General features: G+C 45.5%; 1 long non-coding RNA gene across 1 annotated transcript; it reads right to left on the bottom strand.

Annotated features, from left to right (window-relative positions):
• LOC119977614 lies at nt 1–27,170 on the bottom strand. Its single transcript, XR_005463238.1, has 3 exons — nt 27,105–27,170; nt 4,336–4,424; nt 1–228 (listed from the first exon to the last, which is right to left on the bottom strand). It is a non-coding gene; the product is annotated as an uncharacterized LOC119977614 (long non-coding RNA).

Raw genomic sequence — 27,170 nt, forward strand, 5'->3', positions numbered from 1 at the left:
TGTGTCCTCAGGAATAGGTTTTCTTCCACTATTGGTGGTTCTGCTCCCCTAACCCTCATGTGTTGGAGCGTATTTACAATGGTCATGGCTATCATTAAATGTATCTCTACTCCCATCTTGGTTTTTTCTTTTTACAATAGTTACGATATATACAGAAAATAAACAAACAGGTGATTAAATTAAAGGTTATTGGTTTTGATGTCTTGATCGTAGGTCTGGTCCTGGTCCCTATGAGATTTGAACAATGAAAACAGTACCTTTAGTTTACTTGTCTTTATACAGCTTCAATTGGGTCCAGTGTTTCCAGATCCCCTGTCCCCTTATATCTATGCAGGCACAGGTGTCTCCGCTAATAATGACCTCGTAAGGTCCGTGCCATCTCGGGGCAAATCCTGGTTTTGCAGGAAGCATTTTTGTTAAGACCCGGCTCCCGGCTTTTGGGACCTCTGGTAATGTTTCTGAGTCCTCCTGTGTGTCAACCTGTGCCTGATTTGAAATTACAGACCGGCGCATCCCCTTTAATTGGGTGCTGAGGTCTCGGATGTACCGGCGGATCCGATCTTTTATCGGACCCACGTCTGTCCCACCTGTGATAATGTTTTCGGGTAAGTGCATTGCTCGCCCGGTCACCAGCTCGTATGGAGTCAAGCCGGTAGTTCGATTTGTGGTCGCTCTAAGCCTCATCAGAACCGTAGGTAGGACTTCTGTCCAATTTCTACCTGAGGATTGCATTGCTTTTGCTACAGTTACTTTTAGAGTCCGATTCATCCTCTCCACCATCCTGGAACTTTGTGGGTGGTAGGAGATGTGAAATTTCTGTTTTATTCCCAATAATTGGCAAATATTCTTCATAATTTTTCCTGTAAAATGTTCCCTGGTCCGAATCAACCTGAGTTGGCATCCCCCATCGGGGAATAATTTCGGTTGCCAAGATCCTGGCTACCGTTGGAGCTGTACAATTGGTTGTGGGGAATGCTTCCACCCACCTGGTGAATTGGTCAACTATTACTAGGCAGTATGTTTTTCCGTGAGAGGGAGGCAAGGTTCCTATAAAGTCCATTTGTATCTGTTCCCAGGGTCCCTTTGGTCTAGGTTGATATCCCATCTTTACCTTTATGGGTTTCCCTGGGTTGTGCTGTGCACATATAGTGCATCTGCGGCAGTATGTAGCCACATCTCGTCCTAGTCCTCTCCACCACCACTCTCTCCCCAGGCTATGTATCATTGCATCCCTGCCTGTGTGGGAGAGTCCGTGGTGTAGTTCTAATAATGTGGTCTGGATGCATCCTGGTGCCAATACCCGGTTATCTTTTCTCCAAACCCCATCTGTCCCTTTAACTGCGCCCAACTCCTCCCATCTATCTCGTTCTTGTTGAGTAATGTCCCTGTGTAATTTCTGTATGTCAATTTCATCCTGTTCTACCACTGTCACTGCAAGGGCCAGGCTTTTAATATCGCTATTCTCCAATGCTTGTTGTGCCGCTGTGTCTGCGGCTTGGTTTCCTTTGAAATGAATCCACCCCGGGGTGTCCTTCCCTGGTTCCCGCTGGTGGGCTTTTATTTTGATTACTGCAGCCTCTTTAGGCTGTTCACTAGCTGCTAGCAGAGCCCTTATTCGCTGCTGATGTTTAATGGGGGTACCTACTGTGGTAATGAACCCCCTTCTCCCACAATCTATCAGCACCTGGTATTCCTTCATTAGGTCGTTTCCCATGATTGTGCCCTCATTATTCTGACACACGGAAAATTGCATTGGAATATACGTGTGGTTAATTTCTACCAATGTGGTCTCGCTAAGATAGTCGGGCATTCTCTCCCCCCTACCCGGGTTATGTATATCCTTTTGTTGGTTAGTGGCAAGGAAAGGTTTGTAATTGATATTGCTGCTCCTGTATCTACTAACATGTGGCATTCCCTACCCCAAACCAAGGCTTCCACATATATTCTAGCCTCCTCTTTCCTGCTGTGAATGGGAGCTACGGGTTGGGAGATTTCGACCTGTGTTGGTCGATGCGTGGTGTGGACGGACACCAGCTTCTGTCGGGATTCACTGTCTTCTGTGGGCGTGGCTACACTAATCCTCTCCTGTCTCCCAACTCCCTGGTTTTGGGTCCCTTGTAGTCACCCCTGTGAATTCCGGGGATGTGATGCCCCCGGGGTTGGTCTGTAGTGGACTTGGGGTCTCCCATGTTTCCCCTAACACATTGCCTCGGTATGCCCTGCTCTGTGGCAGTGGTCACAGCGGAGTCCGCCATCCTCGGGTTTCTCCCTGAATGGCGCTTCCCTGCAGAATCTAGCCATATGCCCTGGCTGGCCACATGTGTAGCAGCTGAACCCGCTTCTCCCCTCACCTCCGTTATGGGGGGTCCTGGTCCTCTCTGGTCTGGGCACCCTTCTTTTCTTTTATCCCGCTAGCCCACTCGACTAGCTCGTCATAGTCCTGGGATGCTATCACCCCCATCCTAAGGACTTCCTGGTGTGCCTCCGATAGCCCGTCCTTAAATGCTTGGATAAAAGCCCTGTCTCTCCTATCCACATTGTCCTGTCCTGAACACTCCCTATATACTTGGAATAATCTTTCTCCAAACTCCGATGCACTTTCCCCCCCGTCCTTGTCTGGTATTCGTGATCCTGCTCCAATTAGTGGGGGAGTTCCCTAAGACCCGTTGGACTTTTGTCTTGAATTCTGTGAAGGGTGCCTGCAGGGCGTCTATCTCAGCCGTTGCAGGAACGGCATATGTCCACCTTCCTCCATTATAGTCCTGTGCTGCTTGGGCCGCTGGCCCTCCTGCCACTAGCCTCCATTTATCCGCTGGGCAGGCTGCCCTGACCAGCTGGGGTATGTCCCTCAAATGTAATTGGTGCCCTACCCAGAGTGTATCTAGTTCGCCCCAAAATTCCGAGTTTGCGCTTCTGGGTTTTAACTTCCCCAGTGAGGCCATAATCTACTGTCTTTCCCCTGGGGTAAAAGGCTTATAGGTCGCTTTCGGTTGTGCTGCCGTCCCTCCTCTGGTGACTGGCGCTAGATTATAATTTTTTATGTCTCCCTTTAGTATGGGAGCTGTTGCTTCGCTCTGCACTGACTCGTATGAGGGCAGAGGGTCCGTTTCCTCTGATCACTGCTCTATCTCCGCAATGTAGTTTCTATGTTCTAACTCTCTCACTCTCTCCTGCAATACCTTAATATGTCCTGTTTCTTTGTGTCTCTCCTCCATAGAGGCATTTACCTTCTCAATTAGGCCAGCTAACTGGGTCACCAATATTACTCCCATTACCTTTGTTTTATCCCGTTTTACTCTATCTACCCATTTTCTTTGATCTTCCAAAGTTTGTGATGCATTCCACCCGTTCTGTTTCATCTTTTCAACAATCACTTCTCTGGCTAACAAATACTTAAAAATGAGAGCTACTGCAGTTTCCCCTTTATCAACGTGGTCTGCCATTTTGCTGTCTAGCAGTCCTGCAACCCCCGTATGCTGGTTCTAACAGTAAAAGTGCTCCAACTTTCTCTCCCTTATCTCCTTTTCACTGATACTGCTCCAGCACCGTCTGTATTGCTGTAGGGTCTCGTAGTGGGGCCCCAGTGAGCCTCTTGCCCCTGTGCTCCCCCAACTATTCCTGACACCTCACGCTTGGTCTATTTTATGTTGTCTTATTGGGATGTGTGCTGGTCTTTAGTGGGTTTGTCGGACCCTGTTCCCAGCCCCTTTGAGTACAACGCCTCCCGCTTGGCCACCACACCCACCAGCAAGGCTGATCCATCACCCCAAAGAGGGAGTCTCAGCTCCCTGGTACCCTGCTATGGGCTGTGGTGTTCCTTACAGACGAACAAGGTTATCAAACTCCGCCCGGGCCCCTAATGGACTCTCCGTCGTCGTGTCTCTTGGTCAGGATGGATTGGGTCCCCTTTTCCTCAACACTTACACATGTGTATTTGTTATCAAAGCCCCTGTTAAAATTAGTAACTGTGTCGACTCTGCGTTGTTCGCCTCTACAGAGTCGGTGTTGCTACCCGATTATACACTGTCCGTGCCTTGCTCCCTGAGTGCCTGTATCTCTCAGTGCCCGTTTCAACACCTAACCCTAGCGTGGGAGATTCCTCCTCTTAATGTCAGATTTAAGGTAGGGCACCTCGAGTCAAGCACTCCCTTGTCCTACAGTATAGCTTTGGCACAGACAGCGGTTTCATTTACAGTCCTGGGTGAGTCACACCAATTAGTTCTGCATGCGGTTCTTATCCTTATATTTCCCGTTATCAAATACCCTAAAAACTGTTATCTTTACCTCTGGTTCTCTATTTCTCCTATTAAAAGTTTCACTTAAGGTTTTACTTACCTTTTTCCACACGGTCGTCTTTGACCTACACCTCTTTAGCGCACGGTATCTCTGTCCGGCATCCTCTTTTACTCAAAAAATTCTCTGTACTATTTCAAAAAAAATGGCAAGATTATACAATTCTCCAGGACAATATTTAAAACAGACAAACCCTAACCCTTTAAAGGTACCTCACTTTGAACGGAGACTTGTACCCGTTCTTGGCTGCACTGGATTTTTATCAGATTCGTTTAAATTTGATCCCGGCTTCCAGACCGTGGCCACCAGTCAAGAAGTCAGATATCAACCCCTGCTCACAGCGACATTTGTTGTAGGGAAAAATCCCTTGTGCCAGTGCATTCAAGAGGTCGAGTCTCAAGGCAAGGTTCAAAGCGTTTTTCCTGTATTGTACAAGTTCTGAAGTCCTTCAGGGAGACCCACGCAGCCAGCTCCTAACAATGGCTGGACCACGGTGATCTCGCTGATATGCAGACAAGGTTCAATATTTATAGAGAGTACAAGCATTTGCAAGGTTTTGGCGGGCTTTTGCCGTTTTACATTTGAATAGTACAGATAAATAGTACAGATACATGATTTCCCGGGCTTCCTGACTCTGACGTCAATGTTTCGTATCTGCTTGGTTTTAATAGGTGTTCCCTTGATTTACAATGGGGTCCCATTATCTCTATGCTGTACCTTAATTAGGTGTTGAGTGTGGTTCCTGGGTTAACCTGGGAATCTATTGTGTCAGCCTCCTGTTTGATAGGATTTGTGTCTGTGTGTAAAACTAATCTAATCAATATATTTAATCCTTAGGTTTCTTTTGCCTGCCTGGGTCATTTTGGTTTTACAACATTTCATTTTATAAGTCTTAGTTTTAATCAAAATATATATATATATTTGCCCCACTGTCAGGGTCTTGAATCGCAGATATCCCGATCTTCTGGCCATGGTGCCGTTTTAAGATGCAGCTTTGTGCTGTTGCTAGGCAGATTATAGATTCTCCATTTCGTTCGAAAAAGGTTTCTCAGCTGTGCAAAAATGGGATTCAAACGAATGCCCATCCCTTTACATCATAAATGGTGCCAATCAGTCCAATAAATGAAGAATGCTTTGATGATGTAAATATTAATATGAATCCAATATAGCCTTAAAAAATGTCCTACTTCAGTAGCATCGATCCTGGGTCCCGCATTGCTAAGTAAGTCAAGTAGACTTTGGAATGACCACTGTTTCAGGTTAAATTAAGTTATTTTATTATTATATTTTTTATTTTGAAAGCTGAAATCACTGTCTTTACAGGAATATAAAAAGTTCTTGCTTCTGGACCCTTCTGGTTGGTTGAAGGGACCTTCAGGCCCAACTTGACAAGCAATCTTCTTTTTAAAATTTGGTCTTCTTTAGATGTATTCGCTGGTTAGCTCGGTTGCTATGTCTTGTCGGTCCAATGTACTGAGCTATGAGAGCTGGCTCTGCTGGCTATCTCTGAACTGACTCTGTCTCCTCTTTAAATTCTAGGCTTCCTTAGATGTATTAGCTGTTTTAGCTCACCTGCTATGTCTTATCTTTCCCATGACCGAGCTGGCTGTAAGCTGACTCTGCTTGCTTCTCTTGTTCCTTCTCTGCTTCTCTCTGAGTTCTTGTAGTTCCTGCTCTGGTCTCTCAGTTTATATTCTCTTTCTAACAGTTATTAAGTTTTTATGACATTATTGTAAAGTAACTATTATTTCACTTTGATTGTAAAAGGTATCTTTGATCTAAACATTCTAATACAACTAAGTATTCATTTTGACATGACCTCACCTCTCAGGTATCTGATTACATTGTTTCCTTTGTGATGTTCAAAGTTCCTTTGTGATGTTCAAAAATGTTTTGGTTTCAATAGAGGTGCGAATTTTGCTTTGGTTCCTGTCATTTCTATAGTTTTATTTTCCAATTGTGTCCTCAGCTCATAATTTTGACTTTGATTTTGGCTTTAAATGATGTTTCTCGTAGACTGATAGTCTCCAGTTTTCTTTAATTTACTTGATGTTAGCAGAATTTCACACCTAGAATTATCACCAAATTCAACTGAACCTCATCCTTTCCTTTCCAGCTGCTTGTTAAAATAGTTAATTTCAATGAAGGTGTGAATCATTGCTTTTAGCTGTATGCTAAAAATCCACTTGGTTATAACTTGAAAGGTTTATCACTCACTCAACTGAAACTCTCATCCATACTTTTCCAGAGGCTCACTAAGATGGTTACTTTCAATGAAGGTGTTAACCATTGTTTTTAGCTTCATACAAAAATCCTGTTTTTGCTAAGCCTGTTTGGGAGAAAGAATCTGCATTTTATAATCCTGCTCTTTGCAGCTGCTGTTAACCCTTTGTGGGATCTTTCCCTGTATCCTCTCATGTTTCTCTCAGACCAGATATTGCCAGACTTCCATGTTTCAAATGACACATCTTCCATATTTTCAATAACAAGGAGGGGGTGGGGGCGGAGGGTTCTCGACTGGAGGGAGTTCTCGTCAGGGGTCTCGACGGGGGAAAGCTCGGAGGGTGGGTAGTTGGGAAGGTGTAGACAGGGGTGTGGGTAGACAGGGAGTCCAATAGAAGGGGAAAGGGGGGGGGTGTCGGGGGTGTCTTGAGGAGAGTCGGGGGTATGGAGAGGTCAGCGCTAAAGCTACCCAAAAGTTAGGAGTGGTTTAAATTCTTCTCATCCTTTCTGTGTAACTATTGCTCTAAGACAGTTGAAACCAACTCAAGTTTGTGAGTTTCAGATGGTTCTCATTGCAGGACAATTTTCCAAAGGAAGTTTTAACTACCCGGCAATTTCTATGCAATCCTTACATGGAAACATTTGAGGCATTCTGTCAGTGCATCTTCGGCGTACGTCCCCCAGTTATGATGCCCCAGAGCCGCAAGGTATGGTCCTCTGTTTCCTATTAGTCAGAGGCTGCAGCCGTGGCTTACAGCCAAACCCTGGGAACGACAGAATACCCCCCACCCCCCCCCCGCTTGAAGCAGTGGGTTTGAAACTCTCGCTGCTTGTTTCCCATTGGGTGAGCTCCCGTCCGCACAACAGGGAAACTGATACATCCCGAAACTCACAGGGAAATCTATTGATGATCTCCCGTGTCCTTCGTGGCCACCATAACACCGCCCCCCCCCCCCCCCCCCCCAACCCCTTACGTTCGTTTCTGTCCCAGTACCCTCGATGCAAGAAATTCCTTCCCGTCGCTTGGCAATTGGTCTGTGGTCAGTCAAGAGTGGAATCAAATCTGGTGGTGTGAACCAAATTGGGGACCTTCATTTCCGGATGGAGTGCTAAAGAGTTGCTGGTGCGGGTTCCTCTTCGGGGTCCAGTTCAGGTGGGGCATCAGCTTCCTCTGCTTTGATCTCCGGCTCCGGGACCCCGTTATCCGGAGGGATGGGCGCTGAATCGGCTTTGAGCTGTTGCCCAGTTGGCGTGGCGGCCACCTCCACAGCCGGTAATGAATGGCTTACTCAGGAGCGGACTCCCTGCTCTTGGGGCACTCCAGGTTCCCTCGTTCGGACTCCACCCTCCCCGCCAGGTTTTGGAATAGTAGGCTTATTCTCATACAGAACCACCGTCCCATTAGCAGTTCCGCATGGGTGATTCCTGTTGTGTGAGGAATGGTCCTATAATCGAATAAAAATCATGCCAATGTGGTCTTTATGGCTGCTGCAGGTTGCTTCTTCATGCCAGTTTTCAAATTCTGCACCGCCCGTTCTGCCAGTCCATTTGACAATTGGTGCTGCTCTGATGTGTCTGATGGCATCGGATAGCATGAAATTTCGGAACTCCCCATTGGTGAAGGCAGTGCCAACATCGACAACTAGGACTTCTGGCATTCCGCGCATGCAGAAGCTCTATAATTTTGCAACTGTAACGTGGAAAACAGTGGAGCTCATGCCGTGCATCTCTAGCCACTTGGAGTATGCTTATACCAGGATCAAAAACATAAAAGGCCCAGCAACGTTCAAGTGCATTCACAACCTTGGCCTGCCAAGCTACTCCCATGGATGTAGGGAGGCTGAGGAAGGGAGTTTTTGATTCTCCTGGCACAGATTTCACCATCTCACCAGGTCCATGATGTCCAAGTCGAGACCGGGCCACCAGACGTAGCTGCTGGCGAAAACTTTCACTTTTGACACTTCAGAATGGCCATTATGTATGTAGTTCGATAAGTATTAGACACCAGCCTGGGCAAGAGGCAACTACTCAGGAGCCCAGTGAATGACATCGTCCTCAACACCAAGCTTGTCTTTCTTAGTCAGATAGGGTTTCATTTCTTCTGAGGGTTATCCACAGAATCTACCATTCAGGAGCATGTACTTCAGTTTAGACAGAGTTGGACCTTTAGGCAATCGGGCTTAATTTGCTTTGTGGACACTGGCAAACTCTAGAAAGAGCTTCGGGCCATCATGACCACTTCCAGTGCCTGTAAAGGAGCCAGGCCCTTGGGCAGAGGGTGTCATTGGCGTTCGCTACTCTGGTTCCAGGTTGGTGCTCTAAAGGTATTCATAACGTGCAAGTAACAGGGCCCAACACTGTATCCGGGCGGAGGAACTAGGGGGATTGCTTTATCCTTTTAAAAAAGTTCCAATGAGGGCTCTTGGTTGGTTACTATTATGAAACATCTGGTGTAGATGTGTTGGTGGAATTGTTTTATTCCAAACACGACTGCCAAGCCCTCTTTCTCATTTTGGGACCACCTCTGCTCGGCATCCAAAAGGATCCTGGATGCCTATATGATGGGACTTTCTGTTCCGTTTTTCCAACGGTGTGAAAGTACCGACCCAACCCCGTAAGGGGAAGCATCACATGTCAAAACTAGTTCCTTCTTCGGGACAAAAGGGGCCAATAAGTTGGGTGACAGCAGTTGTTGTTCAACTTTATTGATAGCCTCCATCTGGTGCCTCCCAAGACCGTCTTTAATACTTCATAGCAAGGTATGCAAGGGGATCAGTCAGTTGGCCAAATTCAGGATACATTTCCCACAATAATTTACAAATCCCAGGAAGAAATTTAATTCCTAAGTGTTTCTTGGAGATGGTGCCTCCTTGATGACCTTTACCCAGTCCTCCACCAAATGTGAACCCTTTATATCCACCCGATAGCCACAATCAGTCACTTCATTTGCGTGAAAACCACATTTCTCCCTCTTCAGGTGTACACTAGCTCTTGGGGGTCTCCACAAGACTTTTGCTAGGTTCGCCAGGTGCTCTTATTTTGAAGTGCCCGTGACCAGGACGTTATCCAAGTCCCACGCCCAACCTGAAGATTTCTAACCAGTTCAGCCTGATCTACTGGAGCCAATCTCTCCCCATTACACTTGGTCCTTATTCCCCACACAACGATGCATCATTGGGGTAACATCATTATTCTTAATGGGTTTCCCCATGTAGGTGGCTAGTCCAGCTTTCATATCTTCAAACTCAGGAGTTGAATACGAGTTTGGAGGTGATCATATGTTTGCTCCCCGATAACAGAGACCACATGGCCCAAGCCTACTTTCATTTTCAATGGATGACCTTACCAGTAGTTCCACCATCATGGGGGGGTGGGGGGGGACATTGGTCGCGATGATGCCGTTTAGTTGTATTGTCCTGTTTCTGGAAGTGGGTATATCAGCCAGGTGCGGGCCATTAATGGCCGTGTCTTCTTCCCTGAGTAGCACATGTTTTGGCGATTTGTCTTGGCTGTGGCCTTTTATAGTGATTGCGTCAATCCATCATCTGGTATCTGCAACCTTCCAGAACATCCTTGGGCCATCATTGCATTCCTTTAACTGCCAGGTGATGCACGTTGCGCTCTAATATTGTTATTGGCTATCTGATATCTTACTTATGCAAGTTCCCTCAGTTGAAGAATGGCCCGTATTCAGTTACAGGGATGTGCCGAGTTAATGCATTCAAGGTGGCTCTTCTCCGAAGAACTAGAAAATAGGCACTTTTCATCGAAATTAGCTCACAAAAATCGAACAAAAGCATCCCCTCACCCACAACAATACATGGACAAGGAGAAATGCTAGGAAGCAGTAACTACAGAGGCCACAGAGACCAAAATCTGCTGCAAAGGACAGGAGAAGTGAGCGAGCGGATCAGTGGACCCACGAGGCGAGGGATGCCGTCAGCCACACCCGAGAGAGGGAGACCAGCAACTGGGGAAACCAGGTCACCCCACCCACCCCCAAGTGGATGGATGGAGAAGGTGCCACACAAAATGCTAATAGGTTCTTAGAGATAGAGGTAACATGCCAGCATGAATAGAGGATTGGTTAATTGATAGTAAGCAGAAAGTGAGCATAAACAGGGCATTTTAAAATTGGCAGGCTCTAACTAGTGGAGTGCTGTAAGAAGCTATACAATCTTTATCAATGCCTTGGATGAAAAGACAGAAAATAATGTATATAAGTTTGGTGATGAAGGGCGACATGGTGGCACAGTGGTTAGCACTGCTGCCCACGGCACTGAGGACACGGGTTCGATCCCGGTCCGGGTCACTACTGTCTGTGTGGAGTTTGCACATTTTCCCTGTGCCTGCTTTTGTTTCATCCCCACAACCCAAAGATGTGCAGGTTAGGAGGATTGGCCATGCTATATTGCTGCTTAATTGGAAAAAACATAATTGGGTACTTTAAATTTATTTTTAAAAAGAAGTTAGATGATGATACAAATCTAGGTGGAAAAGTGACCTGTGGAAGGATACAGACTCTGAGAACTTCCAGTCCCTTAAAATGCGTTTAATATATGATTGATACTGACAGGGCCGGCTCAAGGTACCGGCAACTCAGGCAGTCGCCCGGGGCGCCATGTGCTAGGGGGCGCCATCAACGAGTCCTGCCGACAGAGAGACCGGCCCGCCGATCGGTGAGTCCCGATCATAAACCAGGTCACTCCGCACCCCCCCCCCCCCCCCGCCCCGACCCCCCCCCCCCCCCCCCCCCCCCGACCCGACCCCCCCCCCCCCCGACCCGACCCGACCCCCCCCCCCCGGAAGGGCGCCGAAGTTCAGCTTGCCCGGGGCACCAGCAACCCTAGGGCCGGCGCTGGATACTGAAACTTGCAGTGCTACCCCACTTTGCACTCTCTTCCCAGTGCTGGCAAACTCTGGCATTACAAACTTATGGATAACACCCTCTTCCTGTAAGCACTATATTTATTTCTTGTAATATTTTCCTCATCATAAAACAATTTATCCTCCAAATTACTGTCAGTAATTCAATGATCTGCTCGTAATATTGAAAGGTTCTGCATATAGTGCGCATCTTTTATCAATATTCTGCTTACTGTAATAATTTCTCCATTATATTTTATTCATAACACCTCTATTGTTACAAAACATCATGTCCTCTGATTTGTTGTAAGCAATGTCATGTGAGATCTGAATATAGAATATCTCAACTGCAGACCATTTTGCAGGTTGTTTTTGATAATCTTATCATAATAATGTCACAATAATTTATCCAGCAGTGTGAATACTATTGTGTCCCAAGCGCAAAGAGTTTACATCTGCAACGATGCAAAATGCTGCACACAAAATTTCAAAAGCTACAATGAACCTGTATATAAATATAAATTTTTCTATCATGTACTATATCTTGTATCAAAGGTGTAATCCCATCCATGGTTCAGCTAACAGTTATAAACTGCTTGAAATACATGTCTGTAATTTATGGTATTATTCACATCCCAACAGACTGATTGATTTGGTTAACTCAATTTGTTAATACCTTGTAATCTATTCATTCCTGTGCCTTCAGAAATTCTAAACTTTTAAGTAACCATCACAGAATTTCATTCGTCAATTAAATTTGATTCCCTTTCTGAATATTTTAACAGAATACATATACCAAAAGGTTCTCAGACTTAAATCATATCTTTTCCCCTCCGGACCCTCGCCACGGCGCCACTCCCATCCCCACCCAAAAAACACTCCAGCAACCCAGGGGCTGTTTAGCACAGGGCTAAATCGCAGGCTTTGAAAGCAGACCAAGGCAAGCCAGCAGCATGGTTCAATTCCCGTACCAGCCTCCCCGAACAGGCGCCGGAATGTGGCGACTACGGGCTTTTCACAGTAACTTCATTTGAAGCCTACTCGTGACAATAAGCGATTTTCAATTTTCAGTGTTGATAGTCACCTCCAGTCCTGGAACAAACTACGGCAGCAATGTGGCCTGACGAAAATGTCGGACAAAGCTCCCGTCTGTAACAACCATTGGTTCACAACAAAACTGACTGACGCCACCTTCATCAGGTGTGAGACAGGATGAGGGGACACTGACAGTCAGATCCTTGGGCGGGATTCTCCGACCCCCCCCCCCCCCCCCCCCCCCCCCCCCGGCCGGGTCAGAGAATCGTCGGGGGTCAGCGTGAATCCCGCCCTCGCCGTCCTACAAACTTTCCAGCCCCCAAAAAATCGGCCAGGCGGGAGTTGCGCTGCCCGCCTCGGAGAATGGCGGGGACCGGCGCGACTCAATGGGCCCGGGGGCTGCCCGAATTCTCCGGCCCGCAATGGGCCGAAATCCCACTCATTTTTTGCCAGTCCCGCCGTGTAAACTGGAGTAGGTCCTTACCAGCGGGACCTGGCGGCGCGGGCGGCCTCCGGGGTTCTTGGGGGGGCGTGGGGGGATCTGGCCCCGGGACGTACCCTCATGGTGGTCTGGCCTGCGATCGGGGCCCACCAATCTGCAGGCGGGCCTGTGCCGTGGGGGCACTCTATTGTTCCGCACTGGCGGTTGTAGCAGTCCGCCATTGCCGATGTAGAAACAAAGCCCTCTGCACATGCGTGGGGATGACGCCAGCAGATGATGGCACTCCCGCGCATGCGCCAACTTGCGCCGGCCGGCGGTTGCCCTTCTGCACCGATTGGCATGGCACCAAGCCCCTTTCCCGCCGGCCAGCGGGGCACAAACCACTCCGGGCTGGGCGGAGGATTCCGCACCTTTGGGGGGCCCGAGGCTGACGTGGTTCACGCCACTCCGTCCCGCCGGAGTTGCCCGCCCGCCGATTATGGAAGAATCCCTCCCCTATACACCGATGACAGGGTCGCAACGCTGGACGAACTGATGGATAAATTCCAGCTAGCCAGGGGAACGAGCTAAGGTACCTGCAACTCAAAAACGTCCTACGAAAGGAGACAAGGACTTACCCACAACCGCCACGACAGACATTACTGGAAGAGTTACTGGACACAAGCATATTAGAGAGAGGAAGCTGTAGCGACATGTCCGACCGACTGGTAGATGGGGCCGACACCGTACTGGACACAACAAGAATGAAATGGGAGGAGGACCTGGGGATCGAGATAGGGTGGGGTGCGAAGCACTGCACAGGGTCAACTCCACCTGCGCAAGGCTCAGCCTGATGCAACTAAAAGTGGTACATAGAGCCCACTTAACAAGAACATGTATGAGTAGGTTCTTCCCAGAGGTGGAGAATAGATGTGAATGGTGCCAAGGAGCCCGGCCAACTACGCCCCACATGTTCTGGTCTTGCCCCAGACTTGTGGAGTACTGGACTGCCTTCTTTGAGGCAATGTCCAAAGTGGTGGGGATGGGGGGAGCCATGCCCGAAAGTGGCGGTCTTCGGGGTTTCAGACCAGCCAGATCTCTTCATGGGGAGGAGGGTGGACGCTCTTGCCTTTGCCTCCCTGATCGCCCGCCGTAGAATCCTGTTTGGCTGGCGGTCAGCAGCAGGGGCTGGTTTAGCGCACTGGGCTAAATCGCTGGCTTTTATAGCAGACCAAGGCAGGCCAGCAGCACGGTTCAATTCCCGTACCAGCCTCTCCGAACAGGCGCCGGAATGTGGCGACTAGGGGCTTTTCACAGTAACTTCATTGAAGCCTACTTGTGACAATAAGCAATTTTAATTTTAATTTTTTTTTATCACCTAAAGCTGCAAACTGGCTGTCCGACCTCTCGGAATCTCTCCAAATGGAGAAAATTAAATTTGCCATCCGAGGGTCAGACAACGGCGTCCACAGAACGTGGGAGCCATTCACCCAATTGTTCTGGGACTTGTTTGCAGAAGAATAGCCAGGTAGCCAGGAACCAGGGGAAAACAGCCAAAGCATGAGAGGGTGAGATAGATCGGGAGAAGGGGGGGGGGGGGGGGGGGGGGGGAAGACAACTCAATCTAAGAGGAAGGAAAGGCAAACCACAGGCGGGAGGGGGGGTGGGAGGGAGGAGGGAAGAGACAGGGAACAATAGAGGAGAGCCAGGGAGGTAGGTGGGGGGTGGGGGGCAAGGCAGGGAAACGTTAACCAACTTGATATCCACAGGAACAGAGAAAAAGGAGAACATAGGCGGAAGACGGGAGGGCTGGCTGAAGAGGCAGTGTGCACGAGAAGACAACGGCGGCGAAATCCAGCCGGGAGAAGCGAGGGGCAACACCGGCACCAGACCCATTCGAGGATTGCCCCCCCGGAATTGCCTCGCCAGCACAAATGGATGCCTACTTACGTATATATATCATATATCATATCCTGTGTACATAACGGCTAAATATACTCTGTTCAAAAATCCAATTAAAACATTTATTTTAAAAAATCATATCTTTTCCATTTTTGTCAACTAAGGGAAAATAACTTTTCTTTAATTTGCTGTGACATTTAATAGTTTAATTAACAAGTTGTGTTGAGGAAATAAAGTTAGTTTACAATAGTTTAGAATAACAATGATGTTTTTTACAATAGTTTACAATAACAATGAAGAGTTTTAGCACGGTTATTTCCTTAAATTTGTTCTTTTGAGTAATAAAGCAATTCGATCTATTACGATAATATAAAATGAAGGCCTCCTCACATTATACCATGCTCAGAATCAGTTTCCTTTCAACTGAGGCCATTATGGTTTTGTGGCCCAAATAATTTAGTATTAAATTGCCATACCTTAAAACTGGCATGGCTATGGAAAAAGACACAGAGGAGATTCACTCAGCTGTTGCAGGGATAGAAGGATATCATTGTGAGGAGAGAAGAAAGAAACTTGGCTCGTCATTATAACAAAGAAAGCTAAGAGAAGGTCCGATGACGGTGTTCAGAATTAAGAGAGGTTTCAATCAGGTAAATTAGAGCCATTTGCACTGGTAAGTGAGTCAGTAATTAGTGGGTAACCAGAAAACAAAGTAAGTGATTCAGAGAATACCTTGACTCATTGGGATATTCTACCAGAAAAGTTAAAGAAACAAAGTCATATTACCTCCGAATATGGAAAGGAAATTCACCAGAGACCCTATACAGACACTGACAGAAAAACAGTAGTCATTGAGTTAAGAAGTGTATGCTTGCAATGTGTACCTCTATAAATGCCTTACAAACCTAATAGAATTCTTTGAGGAAGTGACAAAGTTAATTGATGAGGGAAGGGCTGTAGATGTCATACACATGGACTTCAGTAAGGCGTTTGATAAAGTTTCCCATGGCAGGTTGATGGAAAAAGTGAAGTCGTATGGGGTTCAGGGTGTACTAGCTAGATGGATAAAGAACTGGCTGGGCAACAGGAGACAGAGAGTAGTGGTGGAAGGGAGTGTCTCAAAATGGAGAAAGGTGACGAGTGGTGTTCCACAGGGATCCGTGCTCGGACCACTGTTGTTTGTGATATACACAAATGATCTGGACGAAGGTATAGGTGGTCTGATTAGCAAGTTTGCAGATGATACTAAGATTGGTGGAGTTGCAGATAGCGAGGGGGACTGTCAGAGAATACAGCAAAATATAGACAGATTGGAGAGTTGGGCAGAGAAATGGCAGATGGAGTTCAATCCAGGCAAATGCGAGGTGATGCATTTTGGAAGATCTAATTCAAGAGCGGACTATATGGCCCTGAGGAAAATTGATATACAGAGAGATTTGGGAGCTCAGGTCCATTGTACCCTGAAGGTGGCAACGCAGGTCGATAGAGTGGTCAAGAAGGCATACAGCATGCTTGCCTTCATCGGACGGGGTATTGAATACAAGAGTCGGCAGGTTATGTTACAGTTGTATAGGACTTTGGTTAGGCCACATTTGGAATACTGCATGCAGTTCTGGTCGCCACATTACCAGAAGGATGTGGTTGCTTTAGAGAGGGTGCAGAGGAGGTTCACCAAGATGTTGCCTGGTATGGAGGGTGTTAGCTATGAAGAAAGGTTGAGTAGATTAGGATTGTTTTCGTTCAAAAGACGGAGGTTGAGGGGGGACCAGATTGAGGTCTACAAAATTATGAGAGGTATGGACAGGGTGGATAGCAACAAGCTTTTTCCAAGAGTGGGGGTGTCAATTACAAGGGGGTCACGATTTCAAGGTGAGAGGGGAAAGTTTAAGGGAGATGTGCGTGGAAAGTTTTTTACGCAGAGGGTGGTGGGTGCCTGGAACGCTTTGCCAGTGGAGGTGGTAGAGGCGGGCACGATAGCATCATTTAAGATGCATGTGGACAGATATATGAATGGTCAGGGAACAGAAGGAAGTCGATCCTTGGAAAATAGGCGACAGGTTTATATAAAGGATCTGGATCGGCACAGGGTGGGAGGGCCGAAGGGCCTGTTCCTGTGCTGTAATTTTCTTTGTTCTTTGTTCTAAATAAATATAAAAGCGTGTATTGTTTGGCTCCTGTCTGTTCTTCAGCTACTTTTTTTCTGAAGTCGAACATGGTATCAGAAGATCCTTCCCCACAGATGAAGATTGGAAGAAGAGAAGAACACCGGCAGAAAACTATACTCCTCGCAGCCAGAGAAAAATGACAGAAAATAAATGTAAATTGTCAGAATATGATTACCCCCCTGCCTCCCCCGCCAACCCCCACCATCCAATTTTCTTAAAGTCTGAACCATATAAACATTGAAAGAATGGAGTTGATGTGTGGGTAGGGGTGTGACTTGACCAAACAGGAAATAAGGTATGGCCTCATTGTGGTTGCTTCCTACCAGAAGTACAATCAAAAGTGAAGTATTTTGTGAGATGGACGTCCATCAGTGGGACAGTGTTGAGATTTTGGACAGTATTCTATAAGTCTTCTTGGATCAGATTTCCAAGATGATTTGTTAAATGCCTATGAATTATTGTCAGACTCTAATGGATTTCAGAAAACACATAATCATTCCCTGGACAAAAAATAATACGTTTGTACAGATTGTATACATAATTGACAAAATTAAATTTTGGATCCCTGGGTCAGGATGAGTGCTGAATTGTACTAATGTGTCACCGATGGACAGGCTCCTGTTTAACTGGTATTTGTTTCTCAGAGTGGGAGACCCTCTTCTGTCTTGAAAGTATTCATGAAGAAACAATCACTTCCTTCAGCCTTTATAGATGTTGACACGTGCGACCAGTATCTGACCCATTTCACAATTTCGAAATCACTGTGTCATCTATTCTATATGGAATGCTCCATTTGAAATGAAATGAAAAAATGAAAATCGCTTATTGTCACGAGGCTTCAATGAAGTTACTGTGAAAAGCCCCTAGTCGCCACATTCTGGCGCCTGTTTGGGGAGACTGTTACGGGAATCAAACCGTGCTGCTGGCTTGCCTTGGTCTGCTTTCAAAGCTAGCGATTTAGCCCAGTGAGCTAAATTTGGTCCATTAAGGCTGAAGGAAATTATTCTTTCCACAGGAATTTAAACAGAATTAACGTCTCATTTATTAACGATCACAATAGCAATTTAAGTAGATTTAACAACTCATTTAATGGGTCATCTTTCTTGGAAATTTCATCCAAGACTCTTATTGAAGGTCCAAACCTATAGCACCATCTCATTGATGGACATCCATCTCACAAAATACTTTACTTCTGATTTCACTTCTTGTATACAAGACTAATAGAAGAGCTGAGGGCGAAGTGTAAAATCCATGAAGATTATCGGAAGACACTGCCATTGAAACCTTCCATTGGGCATGTGCCTTTAATGAGGTTGTTATCAAGGATCTAAAGGTATGGGACAATGCCAGAAATGTTTTCATTGCACATGTTGGGGTTTCCTCCAGGTGCTCCAGTTCCCTCCCACAGTCCAAAGATGTGCAGGTTAGGTGGATTGGCCATGATAAATGTCTTTAGTGTCCAAAAAGATTAGGTGGGGTTACTGGGTTACGGGGATAGGGTGCAGGTGTGGGTTTAAGTGGGATGCTCTTTTCAAGGGCTGGTGCAGACTCAGTGGGCCGAATGGCCTCCTTCTGCACTGTACATTCTATGATTCTATGTTGAAGACTTGCCAACTAGATTTGGTCTTTCTACAATAATACTTAGTGAGGGCAAAAGGTTTATTATCGACAAAAGCATGAAGAAATGATAGAAACCGGACTTGGAGAACAGAGTAAGATTTTGACTGCCAAATTCCCCAATACAGCTATGTTCAGGGAGATGCATAAAAACATGAACATCAAAGTCATGAATACGCTGCCGAAATTTCTTTCAGCAATGGGCTTTGTGTTGTCCATGTGAAGTTTGCACATTCGCCCCGTGTCTGCGTGGGTCTCGCCCCAACATCCCAAAGATGTGCAAGGTAGGTGGATTGGCCATGCAAAATTGTCCCTTAATTAGTAAAAAAAATAATTGGATACTGTTATGGGCCAGGGTTTAGAAAACACCAAAGTATATTATGGAGTTCACTTCACCTATAACTGTTTATTGATTTTGGTTATGATGAGCACAAGAGCCTGCCTTTCAGGTGTTATTCAACAGAGTTCTTAGGCGCTTTTAATCAAAAAAACAAACTTTATTCTAAGAATTTAGTTAACATTTGTATAAACAAAGACAGCAAGAACTTTTCTCAATTACAAACACAAAGACCCCGCACAGCTACAATAATCTATGTATTACCCTGAATGAATTCCCCCTTAACTGTTCAATTCAATAACAAAATCCAGGTAAAACCAGAAATACCTTTCAAAGGTGTGGCCCAGCACATGGCATTCTCACTGGTATAAGACTTGTTACTGATACTCTATTCCCCTTTTCAAAGAGCAGGTTTGAATTCCTTCCAGAAAGGAATTATCTCTTTTAAATTATCAAGCAGTCTGAAAACAACTTTTAAAATGAAGATAGAGAGACACTTCTTTCAACCTGTGCAGTTCAAACCAGTCCAAAACTCAAAGCAAAAGTAAAACTCAGAGCCACAGCCCAGCTCCATCCACACAATGATATCACTGAAGCCATGTGATAAGACAAAAACATTTCTTAAAGGGACACTCCCATGACAATATTCTAAGTTTTTTTTGGAAAAGTAATAGCCTTTGTGAAAGGAAACATGCTGTCATGAAACACTGTGTAAAAGTTTAGCTGATTAACTAGACTGCAAATTGACAACTACCCTGGCATGGGAGGTTTATGCAAAAAGTTAACTCCAGATGATTAGAGGGTATAATGCCTGTAAATTAGTTTAATTGTCTCCTGTGTTTTGTGGCAGCCCTCTTGCACCAGAAGGTACAACAACTCATTTTTTCTGCACATTTGAATGCTCTACGTGCAAGAAGATGGACTTTCATCAAGGCTGAGGTCCCTGAGAAAATTGAGAAAGCTGTGAGGCATCATGTGATCCTTTCTGAGATAGAGATTAATTCAGCATATGTTTTCTGATGGAGGTCCTGAGGAAGAGAAATGGTAGACCAACGGCTGAATAACAAAAATGTTAATGATCCGGGCACATTGGATAGAGTTAACACATCCAAAGTTGAAACACTGAATGTGGATACTTGGATGTTATAAAGTCCAGTGGGGTTGAGTGAACTGAGGGATTTGCAAATGTAGGACATGCAAGAACAGTCATGGACAAGTTTAAATATTGGTTGAATGTTTAAGTAGAAGGCGAAGAAGCTGGGTTTAATGACTTGAAGGATAGGGTAAAAGAGTGGAGAACAAGAAAGCACAATGCAGGTACTGATAATGGGCTGTGAAGTGACACTTGCACTCATAAATGTGCTGTGATAAAGATTTTACAGTCGGATATAGGTAGGCTAGGAGATTTGGCCAAAATTTGGTAGATGGAATTTAATGTGGATAAGTGTGAGGTTATCCATTTTGGCCGAAGTAATAGAAAGTCAAATTATTATCTAAATGGAAAACAGATTCAAAATGTGTCTGGGCAGAGGGATCTGGGTGTGTTTGTTCATGAATTGCAGAAAATCGGTGTGCAGGTATAGCATGTAATTAAAAAGGAAAATCGAATGTTAGCATTTATTGCAAAAAGACTGGAGTATAAAAGTAGAGAAGTGTTGTTGCAATTGTATAGGGTGTTGGTGTGACCCACATTTGGAGTATTGTGTCCAGTTTTGGTCTCCTTATTTAAGACCATAAGACGTGGAAGCAGAATTAGGCCACTCAGCCCATCGATTCTGCTCTGCCATTCAATCATGGCTAATTATTTTCTCATCCCCATTCTCCTGCCTTCTCCCCATAACCCCTGATCCCCTTATTAATCAAGAACCTATCTATCTCTGTCTTAAAGACACTCAGTGATTTTGCCTCCACAGCCTTCTGCGACCAGTGGGTTCCACAGATTCACCACCCTCTGGCTGAAGAAATTCCTCCTGTTTTAAAGGATCGTTCCTTTAGTCTGAGGTGGTGTCCTCTGGTTCTATTTTTTCTTACAAGTGGAAACATCCTCTCCACGTCCACTCTATCCAGGTTTCGCAGTATCCTGTAAGTTTCAACAAGATCCCGCCTCATCCTTCTAAACTCCAACGAGTACAGACCCAGAGTCCTCAACTGTTCTTCATACAGCACGCTATTCATTCCAGGGATCATTCTTGTGAACCTCCTCTGGACCCTGTCCAAGGCCAGCACATCCTTCCTTAGATACGGTGCCCAGAACTGCTCACAATTCTCCAAATGGGGTCTGACCAGAGCCTCAGACGTACATCCCTGGTCTTGTATTCTAGCCCTCTTGACATGAATGCTAACATTGCATTTGCCGTCTTAACTGCCGACAGAACCTGCACGTTAACCGTAAGTGAATCATGAACAAGGACTCCCAAGTCCCTTTGTGCTTCTGATTTCCTAAGCATTTCCCCATTTAGAAAATAGTCTATGTCTAAATTCCTCCTTCCAAAGTGCATAACCTCACACTTTTCCACATTGTATTTCATTTGCCACTTCATTGCCCACTCTCCGAGCCTGTCCAAATCCTTCTGCAGCCCCCTTGCTTCCTCAATACTACCTGTCCCTCTACAGATCTTTGTATCATCTCCAAATTTAGCAACAATGGCTTCAGTTCCTTCTTCCAGATCATTAATATATATTGTGAAAAGTTGTGATCTCAGCACAGACCCCTGAGGCACACCACTAGTCACCATCCTGAAAAAGTCTCCTTTATCCCTACTCTCTGCCTTCTGCCAATCAGCCAATCCTCTATCCATGCCAGGATCTTACCCTTAACACCACGGGCTTTTGCATATGACAGGGGCGAGGATGAGTAAGTTTTTTGGGGTGGAGGATAGATGTGTGAGGTGTTCGGGGAGCCCAGCAAACCACACTCATATGTTCTGGGCGTGCCCGGCGCTTGCGGAGTTCTGGAAGGGCTTTGCAAAGGTCATGTCTAAGGTCTTGGACACTCGGGTAAAACTGATTGGGGGATAGCGTTATTTGGGGTATCGGAGGATCCGGGAGTGCAGGAGACGAAAGAGGCCGGAGTTCTGGCCTTTGTCTCCTTGGTAGCCCGGAGAAGGCTCTTGTTATTGTGGAAAGACGCGAAGCCCCCAAGTGTGGAGGCTTGGATCAATGACATGGCGGGGTTTCTTATGTTGGAGAAGATAAAGTTTGCCTTGCGAGGGTCCTTGCAGGGGTTCTCCGGGCGGTGGCAACCGTTCCTTGAGTTTCTCGCGTAAAGTTAGGTGGAGGTCAACAGCAACCTGGGGGGGGGGGGGGGGGTTGATTTATTTTCCTTTTTGAAAGGGGCGCTTGCCCTATTTTGTTTTGAGTTGGGTGTTAATTTGTTAAACTGTTTATCGTTCAGAGGGTTAAGTTGTTTTGTTTGCATGTTGCCCTTTTCTCTTTGTATTATTTTCCTTTTTGGAGTGTTCTGTAAAACTTTTTGAAAAACTTTGAATAAATACATTTTTTAAAAAAACACCACGGGCTTTTAACTTATTTAACAATCTCCTCTGCGGCACCTTGTCAAAGGCCTTCTGGAAATATAAATAAATCATGTTTAATCAAATCATCTAAATAAATCAAATTTATCCACATTTGAGGAAGGATGCGGTGGCATTGAGGCCGTTAAGAGGATGTTCACCGGATTGAATCTGGGGATGAAAGGGTTGACGTATAGATATTTACAGCATGGAAACAGGCCCTTCGGCCAAACTTGTCCATGCTGCCAAGTTTCTATCACTTGCCCACATTTGGCCCGTGACCCTCTGTACCCATGCTGCCAATGTAACTGTCTAATTGTTTTTTAAAGGAAAAAATTGTACAGCCTCTACCACTACCTCTGGCAGCTCGTTTCAGATGCTCATCACCCTGTGTGTGAAATATTTTCCCCTCTGGTGTCTTTTGTATCTCTCCCCTCTCACCTTAAACCTATGCCCTCTAGTTCTAGACTCGTCTACCTTTGGGAAAAGATGTTGACTATCTACCTTATTGATGCTCATTATTTTATAGACCTCGATAAAATCACCCCTAAGCCTCCTACAATCCAGGGGAAAAAGTCCCAGCCTCTCCTTATAACTCAGACCATCAAGTCTTGGTAGCATCCTAGTAAATCTCTTCTGCACTCTTTCTAGCTTAACAATATCCTTCCTATAGTAGGGTGACCAGAACTGAGCAAAGTATTCCATGTGCGGTCTTACCAATATATTGTACAACTTCAACAAGACATCCCAACTCCTGTATTCAATATTCTGATCAATAAAACCTACCATGCTGAATGCCTTCTTCACCACCAGGTCCACCTGCGACTCCACCTTCAAGGAACTATGAACCTGTACCCCTAGATCTCTTTGTTCTGTAATTGTCGCCAACTCCCTACCATTAACAGAGCAGGTCCTGCCCTGAGTTCATCTACCAAAATGCATCACCTCACATTTATCCGAATTAAACTCCATCTGCCATTCATTGGCCCACTGGCCCAATTGGTCAAGATCCTGTTGCAATCTTATATAACCTTCTTCACTGTCCACTATGCCACCAATCTTGGTGTCATCTGCAAACTTACTAACCTTGCCTCCTATATTATCATCCAAATCATTAATATATATAACAAATAACAGTGGACCCAGCACCAATCCCTGAGGCACACAGCTGGTCACAGGCCTCCAGTTTGAAAAACAATCCTCCACAACCATCCTTTGGCTTCGGTTGCCAAGCCAAATTTGTGTCCAATTGATGATCTCACCCTGGATTCTGTGAGATTTAACCTTTTGCAACAACCTACCATGCGGTATCTATCAAAGGCCTTGCTAAAGTCCCATGTCGACAACGTCGACTGCACTGCCCTCATCTACTTTCTTGGTTACCCCTTCACAAAACTCAATCAAATTGGTGAGACGTGACTTTCCTCTTACAAAGCCATGCTGACTTTCTCTAATTAACTCTTGCCTGTCTAAATGCCTGTAGATCCTGTCCCTCAGAATACCTTCTAACAATTTACCCATTACAGAAGTAAAGCTAACCGGTCTATAGTTCCCAGGCTTATCCCTACAGCCCTCCTTAAACAAGGGCACAACATTTGTTACCCTCCAATCTTCAGACACCTCTCCTGTGGCTGTCGATGATTCAAATATCTCAGCAAGGGGGCTGACAATTTCTTCCCTAGCCTCTCACAATGTCCTGGGATACATTTAGATAGATAGATAGAACAGTACAGCACAGAACAGGCCCTTCGGCCCTCAATGTTGTGCCGAGCAATGATCACCCTACTTAAACCCACGTAACCCGTATACCTGTAACCCAACAATCCCCCCATTAACCTTACACTACGGGCAATTTAGCATGGCCAATCCACCTAACCCGCACATCTTTGGACTGTGGGAGGAAACCGGAGCACCCGGAGGAAACCCACGCACACACGGGGAGGACGTGCAGACTCCGCACAGACAGTGACCCAGCCGGGAATCGAACCTGGGACCCTGGAGCTGTGAAGCATTGATGCTAACCACCATGCTACCGTGAGGCCCCCTGATTTCATCAGGTCCTGGTGATTTATCTACCTTGTTGCACTTTAATACCTCCAGCACCTCCTTCTCTGTAATAAATACACTCCTCAAGACATCACTTTCTCTTTCCCCAATTTCCCTAGCATTCGTGCCTTTCTCAACAGTAAATACTGATGAGAAATATTCATTTAGAACCTCTCTTATCCCTGTGGATCCGTACATAGATGTCCTTGTTTATCCTGAAGAGGCCCTACCCTCTCCCTCATCACCCTTTTACTCTTTATGTATCTGTAAAAGCTCTTTGGATTTTCCTTTGTGCTATCTGCCAAACAATCTCATGTCCCCTTTCTGCCTTCCCGATTTCTCTCTTTTTTTTTATAAATTTAGATTACCCAATTATTTTTTCCAATTAAGGGGCAATTTAGCGTGGCCAATCCACCTACTCTGCACATTTTTGGGTTGTGGGGGCGAAACCCACGCAGACACGGGGAGAATGTGCAAACTCCACACAGACAGTGACCCAGAGCCGGGATCGAACCTGGGACCTCAGCGCCGTGAGGCGGTTATGCTAACCACTTGGCCACCGTGCTGCCCTCCGATTTCTCTCTTAACTCTACTCATATAAGCCCTATACTCTTGAAGGAACCTACTTGATCCCAGCTGTGTATGCATATCATAGGCCTCTTTTTTCCTTTTGACCATGGCCTCAATATCCTGAGGCATCCAAGGTTCCCTCCTTCTGCCAGCCTTACCCTTCACTCTAAGAGGAATGTGCTCACCCTGAACCCTAGTTAACACCTTTTGAAAGACTCCCACTTACCAGCTGTCCACTTGCCTTCAAATAGGTACCTGCAATTGGCCTTGCCCAATTTAGAATTTTAACCTTTGGGCCAGAATGAGGCCATATGAGGAGAGATTAAACAGTTTGGACTCATACTCGCTGGAGTTTAGAAGGATGAGAGGGGATCTGATCGAGGTATATAAAATACTAAAAGGGAACGATAAAGCAAACGTAGACCAAATGTTCCCCTTGTGGGGTAATCTACAATGAGAGATCACAGTTATAAGTTGAAAGGTGGTAGATTTAGAACTGAGATGAGGAGAAACTACTTCTCGCAGAGGGTGGTGAATTTGTGGAACTCAGTGGCCCACAGTGCGGTGGAGTCTGATTCATTAAATGGTTTCAAGAAGGAGATAGATATATTTCTGATTAAAAATGGGTTAAAGGATTGGATTTGATTTGATTTTGATTTGATTGATTGACACATGTACCGAAGTACAGTGAAAAGTATTTTTCTGCGCCCGAGGGAAAGTACACAGTACGTACATAGTAGACAAAAAGAATAATCAACAGAGTACATTGACAAATGGTACATCGACAGACAGTGATTGGTCATAGTGCAGAACAAGGGCCAAACAAAGCAAATACATGATCTAGAGCAGCATAGGGCATCGTTAATAGTGTTCTTACAGAGAACAGATCAGTCTGAAGGGGAGTCATTGAGGAGTCTTGTAGCTGTGGGGAAGAAGCTATTCCTATGTCTGGATGTGCGGGTCTTCAGACTTCAGACTTTATGGGGAATAGGTAGGAAGGTGGATTTGAGACCAGGAAGAGATCGGCCATGATCTGATTGAATGGCTCAGTAGGCTTGAGGGGTTGATTTGCCTACTTCTGATGCTTTTCTAAAATAAATTTAGAGTATCCAATTCTTTTTTTTCCAATTAAGGGGCAATTTAGCGTGGTCAATCCACCTACCCTGCACAACTTGGGGCTGTGGGGGTCAGACCCACGCAGACATGGGGAGAATGTGCATACTCCACACGGACAGTGACCCAGGGCCTGGATCGAACCCTTGTCCTCGGTGCCGTGAGACAGCAGTGCTAACCACTGCACCACTGTACTGCCCCTACATCTGATGCTAATTCCTATGTTCCTATATGACCATTACTATATGATATTGGAGATAGATCCTCACAATGTTCAAACGGTGATCTGACAGTAATAAGCACAACAAACATAAAAGTACAAGTAAAGGCCATAGCTTGAATAGATTACAAAATGGGAACAAGTGAAGACAGCATACATGACCATGCTATGTTAACTCAATGTCATTATAATTTCACAACACTTCCTTGATGTTTTTCCCTGTTTTGATGATGCTCTGCAACTACAAATCTGAAAAATAAGTCTTTTAATTGAGAGCTTTCATCTCACTGACGAGGTTTCAGCCAAACCACATCGAACAACCTTCTCTGAAAACTCTGCTCACACTTTGACAGCTGTGACAAATTGCATCACAGTAGCTGAAGCAATCTTTAACATTCTAAAATGATTAACAACATTCAAAATAAAATAACCAGTAATATTGGGGGCAGCACAGTGGCACAGTGGTTAGCACTGCTGCTGCCTCACAGCACAAGGGGCCAGGGTTCGATTCAGGTCTTGGGTAACTGTGTGAGTTTGCACATTCTCCCCATATTTGCGTGAGTTTCCTCCATGTTCTCCGTTTCCTCCCACAGTCTAAAGATTTGTAGGTTAGATGGATAAGCCATGCTAAATTGCCACTTCGTGTCCAAATGATTAGGTGGAGTTACTGGGTTACGGGGATAGTTAGGGTGCTCTTTCAGAGGGTTTGTGCAGACTCTATGGGTCAAATGGCCTCCTTCTGCTCTGTCGTGATTCTATGATTCTTAAAAAAAAGTAAACTCACCCTATCTCCTAGCATTAACGAATCGTTAAAGAATTCCAGGATTGTATCTGTAACTTTGCCAAAAAC

This window comes from Scyliorhinus canicula, chromosome 14 (assembly GCF_902713615.1).
Source record: "Scyliorhinus canicula chromosome 14, sScyCan1.1, whole genome shotgun sequence".
In the NCBI taxonomy this organism is placed as follows: Eukaryota; Metazoa; Chordata; class Chondrichthyes; order Carcharhiniformes; family Scyliorhinidae; genus Scyliorhinus; species Scyliorhinus canicula.